Source organism: Camellia sinensis, chromosome 2, assembly GCF_055761805.1.
Source record: "Camellia sinensis isolate YWXY chromosome 2, ASM5576180v1, whole genome shotgun sequence".
Taxonomy (NCBI): domain Eukaryota; kingdom Viridiplantae; phylum Streptophyta; class Magnoliopsida; order Ericales; family Theaceae; genus Camellia; species Camellia sinensis.
This window is the reverse complement of record NC_138962.1, coordinates 103,099,354-103,113,889: the sequence shown is the minus strand read 5'-3', so window position 1 is coordinate 103,113,889 and position 14,536 is coordinate 103,099,354. Positions and strand designations below refer to the sequence as shown.

Sequence of the window (14,536 nt, the reverse complement as noted above, 5' to 3'; positions counted from 1 at the left end):
ATGCATAATTTGTGTAGAATAGAACTCATAATCTACTACTCAACATGTCTAAATATTTTTCCTACATAGAGATATTGATTGGTCTAAATATTGCTAATTTGGTTCTTACTATGTAATTGTGCAACATATTAGTTTTCATGCATGTTTAGGAGGTGAGAACCAGTCAAGCAGGTGGACAGTTACTAGAATTATCAGCAAGTTAAATTCCTTGAGCCTGTGTTTGGATCATAGATATAGGTAGGAGTTTGGAAAAAGAAAGGGAAAAAGGTGGGTGAAATGTGACTATATTTCATTCACATTTCACTAACATGTACCTTTTCACTTTTCCTTTCCAAATCCCTACCCAAATCCACGATCCAATCACAGCCTAAAATAGACTTTGATGATTGAAACTAGCAAATAGGTGGGTTGATCCGTACATTACTGTAACACAATCCCTTTTTAGGCAATCCATCAAACAAGTTAACTGTCAACAAGACTTCGTTTCCAACAAGTCATAACCACCCTTATTTATAATGGAACAGGTGGCCTGTGAGACATCATTTTAGAGCTCAAAACCAATTCGTATAAAGAATTTGCATTTGAATATTCAAGTATGCTAAAGTCTTCTGCTAAGAAGATGCTCTTACTTCAATTTGCCGGTGCTGCTCCTCGCATTCTTGAGTAATAGCTTCATGTACTGAGTCACTAAATCATGCAGAAAATATCAAATACTAATATATCCCACCAGAAAATCGTAATAAATTGACGACGTATACCTTGAATGGAGTTTCTGAAGAAGCGCAGACAGATGCCGAGGTTGCTGATTCAGAACTTGTACTGGCCAATTTTCTGGCCCAACTGTAGATGGAGAAACACTGTCTCCTTGTCCATGGCTTCTGTCAATTGCATCTTCATAAGTTTTAAATTGATCCATTCCACCTGGTGGCAAGCGGACTAGTTCAAGATCTACCTGAACATCAAGCCATGACTTGGCCATCGCCCAACATGCTGACTGCAAAAGCATTCGAATTTAATTTCCAAGATAACTATAAACTACAGAAGTAACAGGGCAAGAAAATGAGAAGAAATGAAGATCAACGCAACTAAAACTCCCAAGAAATATTGCAAAGGGAGCAGCTAAACCTCAAGACTTGAGCCATTTAAACAAATTACGTATTTAAACTATGAATCAGAATTCACTACCTCAAGCTCTAAACTTAACACACTGCTTATTCACAGAACTTGATTACGTTGTCTACTAGTATAGTATGAGAAAGTATTCATGACAATGGAGAGCGACAAGCATAAACAACAATACAGCGTGGTTGTTGTGAAGGCAAATGTGTGGCTTGATCATTATTTTTTTCCCTTCAAAAGGTGGGTGTTTATTGGAATGGTACTCTATAGACCTCATAATGGATAAAATAACACTACTCTATTATCCAGTCACGGCCAAGTGTAGCTTGTCAAGAGAGGGCCTTGGAAGTTTCTTACCCCTTCGCAGAAGGTGCTTCTTGTAAAGTATAAGCTTCTAGTTCTAAAGTATCTCCCTACAACCAGAGCAGAAGTTAAATAAAATTGTGCTTTGTTGAAAATTATTGAAAAGCTCAACATGGTTTGAAGATTGGGATTAGATAAGATGTTGGTCAAGCGGTATCAAATAGGATTGCGAAGAACTACGATATAAAGAGGTACCTTAGAAGTTGCATAGTTGAGCTTTTATCTTTTCTGTATAATCTCAGTATCCATAAGTTGAGCCTTGAGGCTGTGAACCAAGCTATTATTGCGAAAATTGGTGAATACAACCACCAAGAAAACTTGGAAGTTTCAAATAGCATTTTGTGTGCTTGGTAGTTGTGGTTAAGTGAGGTTAGAGGTGGTCGGTTGTGAACCTTTGGGAAAATGACGGGCACTTTAGTGGCTTGAGAGCACTGGAGGTGGAGGAAGAGAAGACCTAAGTAGGCCTAGAGATGGGGGCGCATAGTGAGACCTTGAACACTTAGAGCATGTTTGGTACGAAGGAATGGAATGAGTGTGGGAATGGAATGCAAGGTTGAATAGAATGGAATGTTCATTCCCATTCCCTTATTTGGTTGCCAACATGAAATGACATAGAAATATAATGATAATGACATAGAATAGAATATTTTTATTTTTTCGATTTTATTTATTATTATTATTATTATTATTATTATAATTATTATAACAAGCTAGTAACAAACAAGTTAAAAATTCATATAGATTATGATAGTTGTGGAAGGGATGGGGTCAGTGGTGGTATTGGTGGCGGCATCGGTGGTCGTGATAGTATTGGTATTAGGATGATGGTGGTGGTAGGTCACTATGACGGTAGTGGGGTAAGCTAGTGTTGTGGTGTTTGTGGAGGTGGTGGTGTTGGTTGTGGCGGCGACAATGGTGGTGGCAGGTAGTGGTAGTAGAGTGGTGGTTCTCACGATAAAGGTAATGTGATTTTTGTAAAAATGGTGATAGTGGTGGTAAGGTAATGGTTGTGGCGGTGACGATGGTGGTGGTGGTCGGTAGCAATAGCAGAGTGGTGGTTTTGCAATAATGGTGGTGGTTGTATGCTTTTTGTTAAAGTGGCGGTAAGGTAATTGTTTTAGCAACAGAGGCAGTGGTGATGATAGAAGCGGAGGTAGTAGGGTAGTGATTCTAGCGATGGTGGTAGTGATTGTGGAGGTGGTAGTTGTAGCGGTGGTAGTTGTGGTGGCATCGGCGGCGGTAGTAGGGTGGCAGTGGTGGTGGTTGTGGAGGTAGTGGTAGTGGTTATGGCGGTGTGTTTGTGGTGATGCGGTGGTTGTGGTGGTGATGTGGTGCTTGTAATTGTGGCATCGATGGTGGTGGTGATAATGTAGTAATGGTAGTAGTGATTATGATGGTGGCAACAATAGGGTGGTGGTTGTGGCGATGGCAGTAGTAGTAATGGTGGTGGCAGTGATCGAAAGGAGTGGTAGTAGAAAGGAATGGTGGAAGTAGCTAATTGATAATGTTTTGTAGTGATTCTATGATCGAATGGAATGACTATTCCTTAAGTTAGAGAAAGGAATAGGCATTCTCACATGCAAGGTTTTAAAAAGCAGCCGCAACCATTACGTAACGGTTGTAATGGTTACTGCCACCCATTACGGCCGCTTTTGCAGTGTGATTGAGATTCACAAGTGTGTCAGCCGTAGCGGCTGCCGTAGCGATCGTAACGGTGCCGTAACGACCTGTTACGCACCGTTACGTAATGGTTCTGAACTGCTTCTTTCGAAGAAAAAGAACACACAAAAAAAAAGCTGAAAATAGGGGAAGAGGGATAGGAAGAAGAGGGACGATAAAGAGAGAAAATGGAGTAAGAAATAGAGAGAGAGAAGAGGGAAGATGAAGAACAAGTTATTGATTTCTTGAAGCTGTAAGACCTATGCTATTCTATTCAGCTGCTATCACTCAACCATTTTGTTTGTGTGTGTCTATCTATATATTGTTTGAAAATAATAATAATAAGTGTGGTCATTATCTATTTAGCTTGGTTAAAATATGTATGTATATATATATATATATATTTAGACTCTTATTTATTCTCTTACTTTTGTCATTATTTATCTTATATATAATAGTTAGTGATTGATCTTTTGTATAATATAAAGTCATTAATTATTAAAATAAAATATAAAAAACTCAGTTTATAGTGATTTAAAAATATGAAATATATTGGATCATACTTTAAAATTTATAAAAATTGATCAATATTTATTTTAAACCCAATAAATATGATTATGGAAAAAAAATATACGTATCGGTAAGTTTTTTTCAAATTGTGCGAAAAATAAAAAAATTCATTATTTCAGTTACCGCAACCGTTACGCTAGGGCCTTTACACCCCACAACTGCAACCGCACCACCGCTACCGTTACGGCGACCGCAACCGCTTTTCAGAATCTTGGTGACATAAAAAAATAGACAAAGTCATCTCACCATCATGCTACTTCATTGCCCTTCTACAACTACATTTAAACAGTTATTCAACTAGACAACAATATGACAGGTCAACAACTAATTCTCCTTTCATTACAGCAGTTCAAGAAAACTAAATTACAAAGATTAACTATTTGCAATATCAACCACCTCTTATATCAGTTTACTACATAATTTTTAGGATTAATTTCAGTTTTATCCCGTAAACTATTGCCGTTTTTTTCTATTTCATCCCTAAACTATCAATTTATCTAGTTAATCCCTAAAAATTTGATTTCAGTTCATATGGTCCAATTAGAGACAGCCCATCCAAATCAATAATGAGGGAAACCTAATCCACTAGGCAAAAAAATAATTTTACAGTTTAGACAACCTAATAGTGGTTTTGGCAATAGTTTTTTTATTGGCCTTTTTTCGTCTTTAGTGAACTTTTATAAAAAGAAAATTTCAAAAAAAAATTCACTTTTAAGTCTTACTAGACTAAACAAACCTTAAAAGCAACTAAAAAAAACTTTAAAATTGTCTTTTTTGAGTTTTTTTTTTTCTCTAGTGAGCTTTTTTTGGAAATTTTCAATTTTTTCCTACTTTTAAGATCCATTTAGACTTTTTGGGTGGATAAGATCCATTTCGACTTGACAAACCTAAAAAGTAAAAAGTTCTGGCACAAGTTTTTTAAAAAAATCACTTAAAAAAAAAATGAGCAAAAAAATGTAGATTTGTTAGCTATGCCAAACATAGCCTAAATCATACAAAAACTATATTAGACAACTTACACTCTACAACCATCTATGAAGCACGAGTACGGGTACGAGTACTGTACTGGTACGATACGGGTACGTCGATACTGTAAAATTCAAAAAAAATAGGGTACGAGTACGGCTTGATACGCTTGTAAAAAAATATTTATTTTTAATTTAGAGAAATGCAAAAATTAATTAAATGGTTTAATTTGTTAAGGTTCAACCAATATTTAACATTTAAATCCAAAAGTAAAAATATAAATCAAAATTAAATGTCAATATATTAAATAACTTACAAACTATAGTTTAATTTTAAAATCATGCTAAGCATAAAACAAAAAATAAAAAAGAAGTCTAATGAAATGAGTTTTATCTCTGTAGTAGAAGGAAAATATTGTTTCAACTAAGGTACGGTACGGCTTGAATATATACTGGGTACGTCAAAAATTAAGAAGAAAAAACTTGGGTACGTATTTCGTGTACCCAGTACGTATGCAGAAGTACCATACGAGGTACGGTACGCTGGTAAGTATTCGGTACAGGTACAGCAAGTTTTCCAAAGTACCCATGTTTCATAGACAACCATACACCCATCCTCTTCTGCAACCCTCAATTCAAATTAGCGAATAAAAAAAATGATTGTTGGTTCATGTGGTTTAAATTGTTCAATTATTAAAACGACTTTTTGCCCATCAAATTAGGTTTTAACATTCAATTGGACTACTTTAGTTGAAATTAAAATCTTTATGACTAAATAAAAATAAAGGGTAACTTACAAATACACCCCCTGAAATTTGCTTAAAATACAAATTACTCCCTATAGTTCTGTAAATTACATCTCGCCACTTCAAGTTTCTAATTGCATAACCAATGACTTCTTTAATTAATAAATCATCAAGTCAATTAACAATTTTTAATGATATCATAAATATATTTCAATTAAAAATTCAAGTAATTTTATTATTGTATAGGAGTGGTTAAGAATTTCATTTTTTCTATTAATTTTAGTAAATAAAATTTTTTGACAAGGAGGTATTTGTAATTTTCAAAACTATAGGGGGCAATTCGTATTTTAACTTAAATCTCAAGGGGTGCATTTGTAATTTAGCATAAATAAAATTAATAGTTTAAGGACGAAACACAAAGAGTGGAAATAGTTTCAAGAAACATTTTTTTGAGCATCAACAAAGAATTTTATTAAAAAAAAAGAATGAGAGAAGACAAGAAGTCCTTAAACAAATAGAGAAAAAGAAGGCAAAACAGTCAAAACAAATAACGTTGAACTCCTAGCACTAGAGATGGCAAGCAGCAGACCAATCCTTAGAAATCAAGAAAAATAAAACTCCTTCAAGAGGAGGAGAAGCAAATTCCCAAAATGAAGCCAAATATCCCGCCCTATTTCACAAAGCCTCCTCATCTAATTCCTTGCCGCCAAAGATTTGTGCATTTCTCTCCAACCAGATAGTCCAAGAAATAGCAAACACAATTAAGGACCACATTGTTTTGGCTCTCTTGTTGCCGCCCAATCCATTGAACCTAACAAGAAGCATATGAATGCATTCCCGCGGAGCAAGCCACTGAACATCACATACGCCAAACAAACACTACCATAAAGCAAAAGCCACCGGGTAGTGCAAAAATAGATGATCCGCCGATTCCGAGTTCCTCTTACACATCACACACCATTTGAAGAAAAAGAAAGTGATTGGTTGTGACACCCTTCTGAGCTAAGGGCCACATGAAAAACTTCACTTTATGAGGAACAACCGCTTTCCAAATTTTCTTATGAAGAGTAAACAAAGGGATCATCAATGAGTTTATCGAACAAAGATTTACAAGAGAAGACCCCTGAAGAACTAATATTCCAAACCCTACTATCACAAGAGGAAGAAAGAAAAACCCCATCAATCAATAAAAACAAAGAAGCCAACTCACCAGCCTCCCTATCATTTAAATTCTTACGAAAACCAAGATTCCAAGAAATGGGTGCCACATTAGAACATGCCACCGACGCTATTGAAACATCCCGAGTACGAACCAATCTGTAAAGGAGTCGAAAAGGTCTATCGAACAAGGAATCTCCTAACCAAACATCCTCCCAAAATAGGATACTCATCCCATTCCCCACTTTCAATGACAGGAAATTGGACACTTGTGGATACAAACGCGTGATCGACTTCCAAGGAGAACGAGAATTGCCTCTAGTAACCACATTAGAATATCTACCATTGGCTAGAAAACATGAAAGGCAATAGGTTGCCACGTAGGAAAGAGAGGGTTTTAAAATTATGAGAATTTAAGAATAAATATTTGGAGGCTTTTGACAAAACAACTACATTTGGTTATATATATAGTATAGATTGGCTTGAACTTCATACTTGCTTTTAATGATAGAATATCATAGCGACCCACTTTCAACAGGAAATCTCCACAACCACTTACTCAAGAGGGCAATGTTCCTAGTAACAATGTTTCCTATAGCAAGGGCCCCTCTATCCCTAGGAAGAGAAACAACCTCCTACTTAACTAGATGATCCCTTTTACCCTCATCACACCCTTCCCAAAGAAAATCTCTCATCAATTTCTCAATTTTCCTCGCAATGTTGACCGGAATTTTGAACAAGTATAAGAAGTAAATAAGAACATAACCCAACACGGACTATACCAAAATATACCCCCCCCCCAGATAACAAAGCTCACTTCCAACTCTCCAATCTTTTCCCAATTTTGACAAATACAAGCTCCCAAAAATATGCCGATCTAGGATCTCCTCCTAATGGAAGCTCCAATTATTGAGAGGAAACTACTCAATGGGACACCCCAGCATATCCGCAATCCTTCGCCCATAGGTAAACTCCAAATTAATACCCACAACACTACTATTACTAAGATTGACCTTGAGCCCCGACACAATGTCAAAGATTCTCAATAGCATTAGCAAATTGCCAACCTTTCACTCTTTTGATCAAAAAAAAGATAGTGTCATCCACAAACTGTAAATGGGTGACACCAATCCTATCCTTACCCACCACAAATCGTTCGATAACATCTTTTTCTTTAGCCAGATCGATGATTCTGCCCAACACATCAACTACTAAAATAAACAAAAATGGTGACATTGCATGACAACATTCACAATGACCTAAAAGAATTCCCAACCTTACCATTCACAATAACCAACATATTGCATGACGACACACACTCCCAAATCCACCTCCTCCACCTAGACCCAAAGCCCTTCCTTTCCAACACAAAATCCAAAAGCCCCAATCCATATAATCATATGCTTTCTCTAAATCCACCATAAAAACAGTGCTCTTTTTATGCAATCCCCTATACTCCTCAACTAAGAAACACGGACGCAAATACGGATGCGGACATGGACACAGACACAGGACATGGCGATTTCCAAAAAATGGGAACACGAACACTGCAGAGACAACAATAAAATATGTTTTCATATATTTTTATTTGCTATCGAGATTAATATTACATCCACAAACAATCAATATTAACAAAATTAACTTTAATTCTAATTTTATACTTTTTTATACCCAAAAAAAAAAACATTTTTAAATTAACACATTTTTTTTTTATAGATGATCTATTAAGTATTCAAATCTAAGAAAAAAAATAATAAATATTTAACATTCATCAAAAGTACTAAATAAAATGGAAAAAAAAAAAGATAACTTGGTATGTCCCTAGTGTGTCCCCTAAAAATAAATTAATTAAATAAGAGAACACGCCATGCGGTATGTCCCATACGTGTCTCTGTCATGTCCGTGTGTCCCCGAAATGTCAACAATCTCATTGGCCACTAGGACCACATACAACATTTGTCGTCCATGCACAAAGGCTCCTTGTGAGGGAGACATGATTTCCCCAAGGCCAGCCCTAATTCTTTTGGAGAGCACCTTTCCCAAAATTTTGTTAGGTGACGTAACCAAACTAATGGGCCTGAAATCTCCAATCTTGACCGACTTCCCTTTTGGAGAGCACCTTTCCCCACTCTCAAAAAACTCACCAAACACTTTCATGAGATCCCCTTTCACAATCTCGCAACGGTCACGATACACTTGCCATTGAGAAACCATCCGGGCCTAGAGCCTTATCTCTCTCGCATTCAAACACGGCCTATTGCACTGAACATTCTTCAAAGGGTCTCTTGAGCCAACTGGATTTCAAGGTATCCGCAGGAGCCCAAAAAATACCTTTGATCCCTAGACGGTCCACTCCTCCATCAGAATAGAGAATCGAGTAAAAATTGAAAATCTCATTAATGATTTGCTCCTCCTTATTCACCACCAATCCTTGCCCAATTTCCAAATTTTTAATAAAATTCTTCTTCCTTTTCCCCGACACAACCCTATGAAAAAATCTTGAATTGATGTCGCCCTCTTTTGCCCATCTCAAGTTAGCTTTGTCCCCAAAAAATCTGCTCCCTAAAATCAAGCTCTTCCAACTTTAATTTGAGCAATGATCTCTAATCTCTTGAAGTCCTAGATAAACACTCCCCAGACTCGTTTGCATCCAAATCTTCAATACCCCAAACTAAATCTGCTTTCAACTCATTTAGATCACCAAAAACTTCACGCTTCCAATCCTTTAAACTCTCCTTAACCCTCTCAACTTCCGTATAAAACCCATGGACTCTTCCATTCTCCCACCACTCCTTGAAATAAGCTTGAAAAGAGCGATTTTCCAGCCATACGCTCTCGAATCTAAAGGGGGTTTGGACCCCATTTGAAGGGACAACTCTCAAAAACCACCAGGCAATGGTCCAAAACAACTCTTGGCGCTACCTCTTGCCGTAAATTAGGAAACAACTCCTCCCAACCCAAAGTATGATGAAATCTATCCAACCTACAACAAACATGATTCTCTTGAAGATTAGACCAAGTAAACCAAGCATTACTCAAGGGTAGATCAATCAACTCACACTCTTATAAAGGAATCGAAATCCCACATACTTCTATTTGTGGAAACCCCATTGAGCTTTTCTGAAATCAGCCTAACCAAACAGCCTCCTCAATATATATTATACATATATATATATATATATATATATGTTGCAATCCATGTTGTAGAAGCTAAATAGACATGCTTAGAATCAAAACCACAACTGGGAGAGCTTCTGCATATGCTCATATGCATTTTATGCCAAGTAATAGGTAGGAGGAATAAATAGTTGATTGTTCTTACAAAAAGCTCAAAAGATGTATCAAAGCAAATTATGGGTGAACAAAAACTGAGAAAAAAAAATTATTCACCCAAAAAAAAAAAACTGATAAAAAATTAGAAGGTAACATCATTAAGGAGCAAAATATTACCTCCCAGTCTGTACAAATAGGAAGAATACACTTCAAGTTACTACAGTTGGCTGCATATACTGCTGTTTCATATTTCCCACCATCTTGCTCTGCAATTCTCTTCAATATAAGAAGGCATAGAAGAAAGAAAATCACTCAATTGATCAACCATTTTTTAATGGAGATATGGCAGCATCTTATTAAGCTACGAATATTGAGAATCTCCAAACAACAAGAGCAGAAAACAATTTACAATAACATCAATTGTCTCCCAATCTTACAAGAGAAAGTGAACAAGATTTGATTTATCAATCAATGGGAGTTGCTGAAGAGAAAACTTAGAGCCACAAAATATTGAGAAAAAGGGAGCACAAGGAATTTGTGTGCGACATTTATAGAAATCATTGTAACTGCATAAGAAAGTTCGTTCACAGAAAGTACTTTGATTAAATATTTTTCCCCATACCTCTGATACACAATAGGTAGCCCATTTCCAAAGGCACCATTGGTGACCAATGCCACTTTCAAGTTCAATAGCTTGCAGAGTTCTATTATTTCCATTTTTTACCAGGGCTTCAACTGATGGACATAGGTCCAACCCTCCAAATGGGCATAGAGTTGCAGCTCTCCATGGCTGTCCAAAGGGAATTTAATATCACAATGGCACTGGAAGTTTACAACCTCAAAAAAAATTTGCATACCTGTCCAGCAGACCGGCAAAGATCACATGCCTCCTCTAGTCTGCCAGCCCTTAACAAAGCCCAGACATCTTCCAGAAGAGATTCATCTTGTTTCTGTTGATATTAAAAAAATAAATAAATAAATAAATAAAAACATAATTCTAACAAATAATAAACAAATAATACATTTCAAAAATTGTTAAAATCTTCAAGATCTACTAGTTTCAGGAAAATTGAAGCCAAAAAGATGAACGGCATAGGATACAGATACAGTGCATGGTTGCAAAGCTGAACAGATGTGAAAAGGACTTAATATATTGAAATGTAATCAAAATTATATTCAAAATGTACTACAACAGACCACAAGCAGTTCATCGGTGAAATAAAATTATATATATTGAGACAATTGTTCAGCGAAAAGTACTTTATCATCGGGTAGTTGTTCAACATGTTCACGCGTTGGAGCATCAAAATCCAAGTGATGAACAGTTTTTGGTTTTGAGACACCTTTCTTTAGGGCACGTTGGGTATGATGCCAGCCCCCAGAGTTGGGGAGATAAGTACCAACATGAGAACCTCTTACCTGCAAAGACAACCAACAGTTATGCCAACCATACCACAAAACTCCTAATACAATTTCAGTCAAATTATTGTGAAGTTTAAACTATCAGGGAAGAACCAAGGAAATCAAACAATTATTTTTAAATACAATCTTCTTCAAAGAAGATAAATGACTAAATGGCTGCCAAATGGTTCTTTGGTATTCTGTCTAGATATTGGTAATAGGACCCAACATAGCTTAATCATGGTTTGATCCTTCTGCTTCGGGCCAACCATATGTTCAAATATGAAAACTGAAAGTCAACCAGGCTAAAAAAACAATGTGAATGAGAGCTGCAAAATTGTCATCCCATAGTCTATGTTTTCATTAAGACGTCTCCATTTTCATTTTGCATGACCGGAAAGCTTAGTCAACATTTGCTTACCCATCCCACAACTGGTGGTATTAATGAAATCTCCAGCATCCATCCATACCAATCAATTATCCATTTCAGCCTCCTCTGTTTTAATTAAAGTTTGCCCTTATGAGTGTGTTATTCCGTCACTTCCTGGATCTTGTCCATCAATAAAGCACACCCTTTGCCTTAATTGACTTTCTTCCAATTCGATACATATGCTTGATCCCACACAACAATGTTTCTACTTTCATCATGAAACTAACTCATGGATATTTCCTTACATCTGCGCTTTTTTTATCTAACAATTGATAGATAAAATCAGCAGTCTTCGTAATTTGTTGGACAGTGGCTATCCATTATCATTACACCCTCACCACCTGCACCCAGTTCTTCAAAATCCTTTTACCAACTCTAGTCTTGCTTCTCATATATACCCATTGAAATCTAAAGCATCTCAACTTAAATCAAGGCAATCAAGCTCTAAACTATCACAGTCTCTACTAGTCAAACTAGTGATCACAAATGGCATACAACATGGGATCTCTTCCCTGAAGTGCCTGACCAATCCAACCATAATCAATCCAAAAGAAGACCTTCCCTATGCAACCTTAACCTAGTGTAATTAAGAATCACTTTGGTGGACTTCTTGCCCCCCATGTAATGACTCCATCAAAAGCCACAAAACAATATGAAGATGCTCATCTTTCCTTCAGTTGCATAACATAAAAATAACTTCCATGGATAACCAACATAATACTAAACCACATAATATACTACTATTCTTGTCTCATTTCTTGACCTTTGCTCAGTCACCCTCTTAGTTTCACAGCACACCTAATAAATTTCACATAGCACTTGATGCAGCATTTATATCCCTCTTTATTCCTTCTCTTTTCTCTCATCATATAAAATACCTCCTCTATTCCACATGCAGATATCATCAATACTTTTTTACTTATAAAATAAATTAAATAAATACTCCCTAGTTAAATATAATTTATTCCATTGTAATAGTGCAAACCTCAGTTTTGTTACGCTTCATCTTACAATGAGACTATTCTTACCTTCAAAGCCCTCAATTAAAACCCCAATGCCTTTCCCATATCTGTAAATTGCTCCCAAAAAAAAAATAAAAAACAGATACAGTTCCTAAAAACAAGGAAGTCAATAATTTCAGCTGCAATGTGTTCCCCTATGTGGTTTATTGGGTAAATAATGAATGTAAAGTTGTCACTGTTCCACATCCTTTAATTTCTTCATGACACAAGCATTTGATCCTCACCCATGATGCATATAATGTAATCCAGCTCTAGTTTCTAGATGACTTATTGTAGTAAGTACATGCATGTCTTGATCACCACACACCATAGTTGTAAACTTACAATATGGATCGTCATGTGAATTTTTATATATCTTAGACTTACTAGTCTCCATTTAAATATAATTATCTACTTAAGTTCTCCCTTTTCCAAGACTATATCATGCTTTGTAACCTTCCCACCAAACAGCCTTCTGAACTACAATGTATTAAAACAAAATTTTGCTTTCAGTATACAATTTACAATTGCTCTTGTTTAACCCTCCAAGGGCCCATCGCTGCTCTCCTATAAACAGGCAATTAATGTTGCAAGTCACTGATTCTTCTACCAAATCACATTCTCCTTTTACTAATACAGAATAAAAGCTTTAGATCTTTTGCTTTCAAATTTCAGCACATAAAACCTATTGCATATTTTATCTTCTTTGCCACCCAATATCTTGATAATATATTTGATTTATTAACGTGCACTGAAATCTCTCCAGGAAAAAAGTATTTTTGATCACTAAATTGTCTGCTAATTTGGAAAGAAGGCACTCCAAGCCTTACACCTCATTGATGTGCATGTTAAAGAAAAAAGATGTTAATTTTCACTATCTAAATCATTTGTTTGCTAAAATAGACCTCAAATAAACTAAAAAATAATAACGGCTGAAAATAGCCACCTTCAACTATGATAATTTCTCTAATTGAAAAAGGAAAAAATAATTCAAGTATATGGTGGATTATGGTATCAATTCACAATAATTGACAGCTTCAGACTATCTTTTGAAATGCAACAAGAAAGACATTCAAAATCAAAATTAAATTTTAGAAAGTAAAGAAACAACAAACCATGTATAAGCATTAGACTGTCAAACCAGGAGAAAGTAGCAGAGTCATCACGTCATTATCCAAATCAAGCACTTTGGAGGCTAATCCTTCAAGCCACTGAACAATCCGGAGGCGTAATTGTGCTGTATGATCTGCAACAACAAACTGGCAAGCCTCCAAATGCGAAGTTGTAGGGGACTGTCATAAGGCATTAGATGAACTCAAAAAATAAGAGCAAGAAAACATAATGGAAAACATGAGAGTTAACAATAGAAGATGCATCACCAGCATCAGATCTTCTGGAAGTTCTTCATTTCCTGCAAGAAGATGAAAAAAATAATTTTACAAACAAGCCAACATAAACATGCAGGAGCCAACAAGAATACCTTGTCTAAACATTCAAGTACACTAAGTAACTTCAATATGCATCATTATTCCTAACCAGGAAACTATGTGAGCAAATATGTAACTAAAGTTTGAACATTCTAAGATGAATGTTGGGATAGCCAATCATCTAATTTAAGAATTCAATTTGTGGGAAGTTATGTGATGATAAATGTATATAAAAGAATGACCAATTTCACCATCAAATAGAAATTTGTTTATTAAGGAAAATGATAACACTTTGTAAAGCTTTCTATTCAATTAGACATGGTATCAATATGACATGCACCAACAATCAGGAATAAAAATCTTCCAAGATTTCTAATACTAGCTGATTCATGATCCGATATTGTAACATATACCAATGTTGTCT

The 14,536-nt window shown here is 35.8% G+C and overlaps 1 pseudogene across 1 annotated transcript in view; it reads right to left on the bottom strand.

The window, feature by feature from the left end:
- Positions 1–14,536, bottom strand: part of LOC145789060 (nuclear pore complex protein NUP107-like) — a 38,450-nt pseudogene that overhangs the window by 18,739 nt on the left and 5,175 nt on the right. The window contains exons 5-12 of the transcript XR_014361421.1: positions 14,065–14,098; positions 13,852–13,977; positions 11,114–11,272; positions 10,711–10,803; positions 10,476–10,643; positions 10,031–10,129; positions 759–994; positions 630–687 (exon numbers count right to left, since the gene is read on the bottom strand). The product of XR_014361421.1 is annotated as a nuclear pore complex protein NUP107-like (transcript). The remainder of the gene's footprint in view (positions 1–629; positions 688–758; positions 995–10,030; positions 10,130–10,475; positions 10,644–10,710; positions 10,804–11,113; positions 11,273–13,851; positions 13,978–14,064; positions 14,099–14,536) is intronic.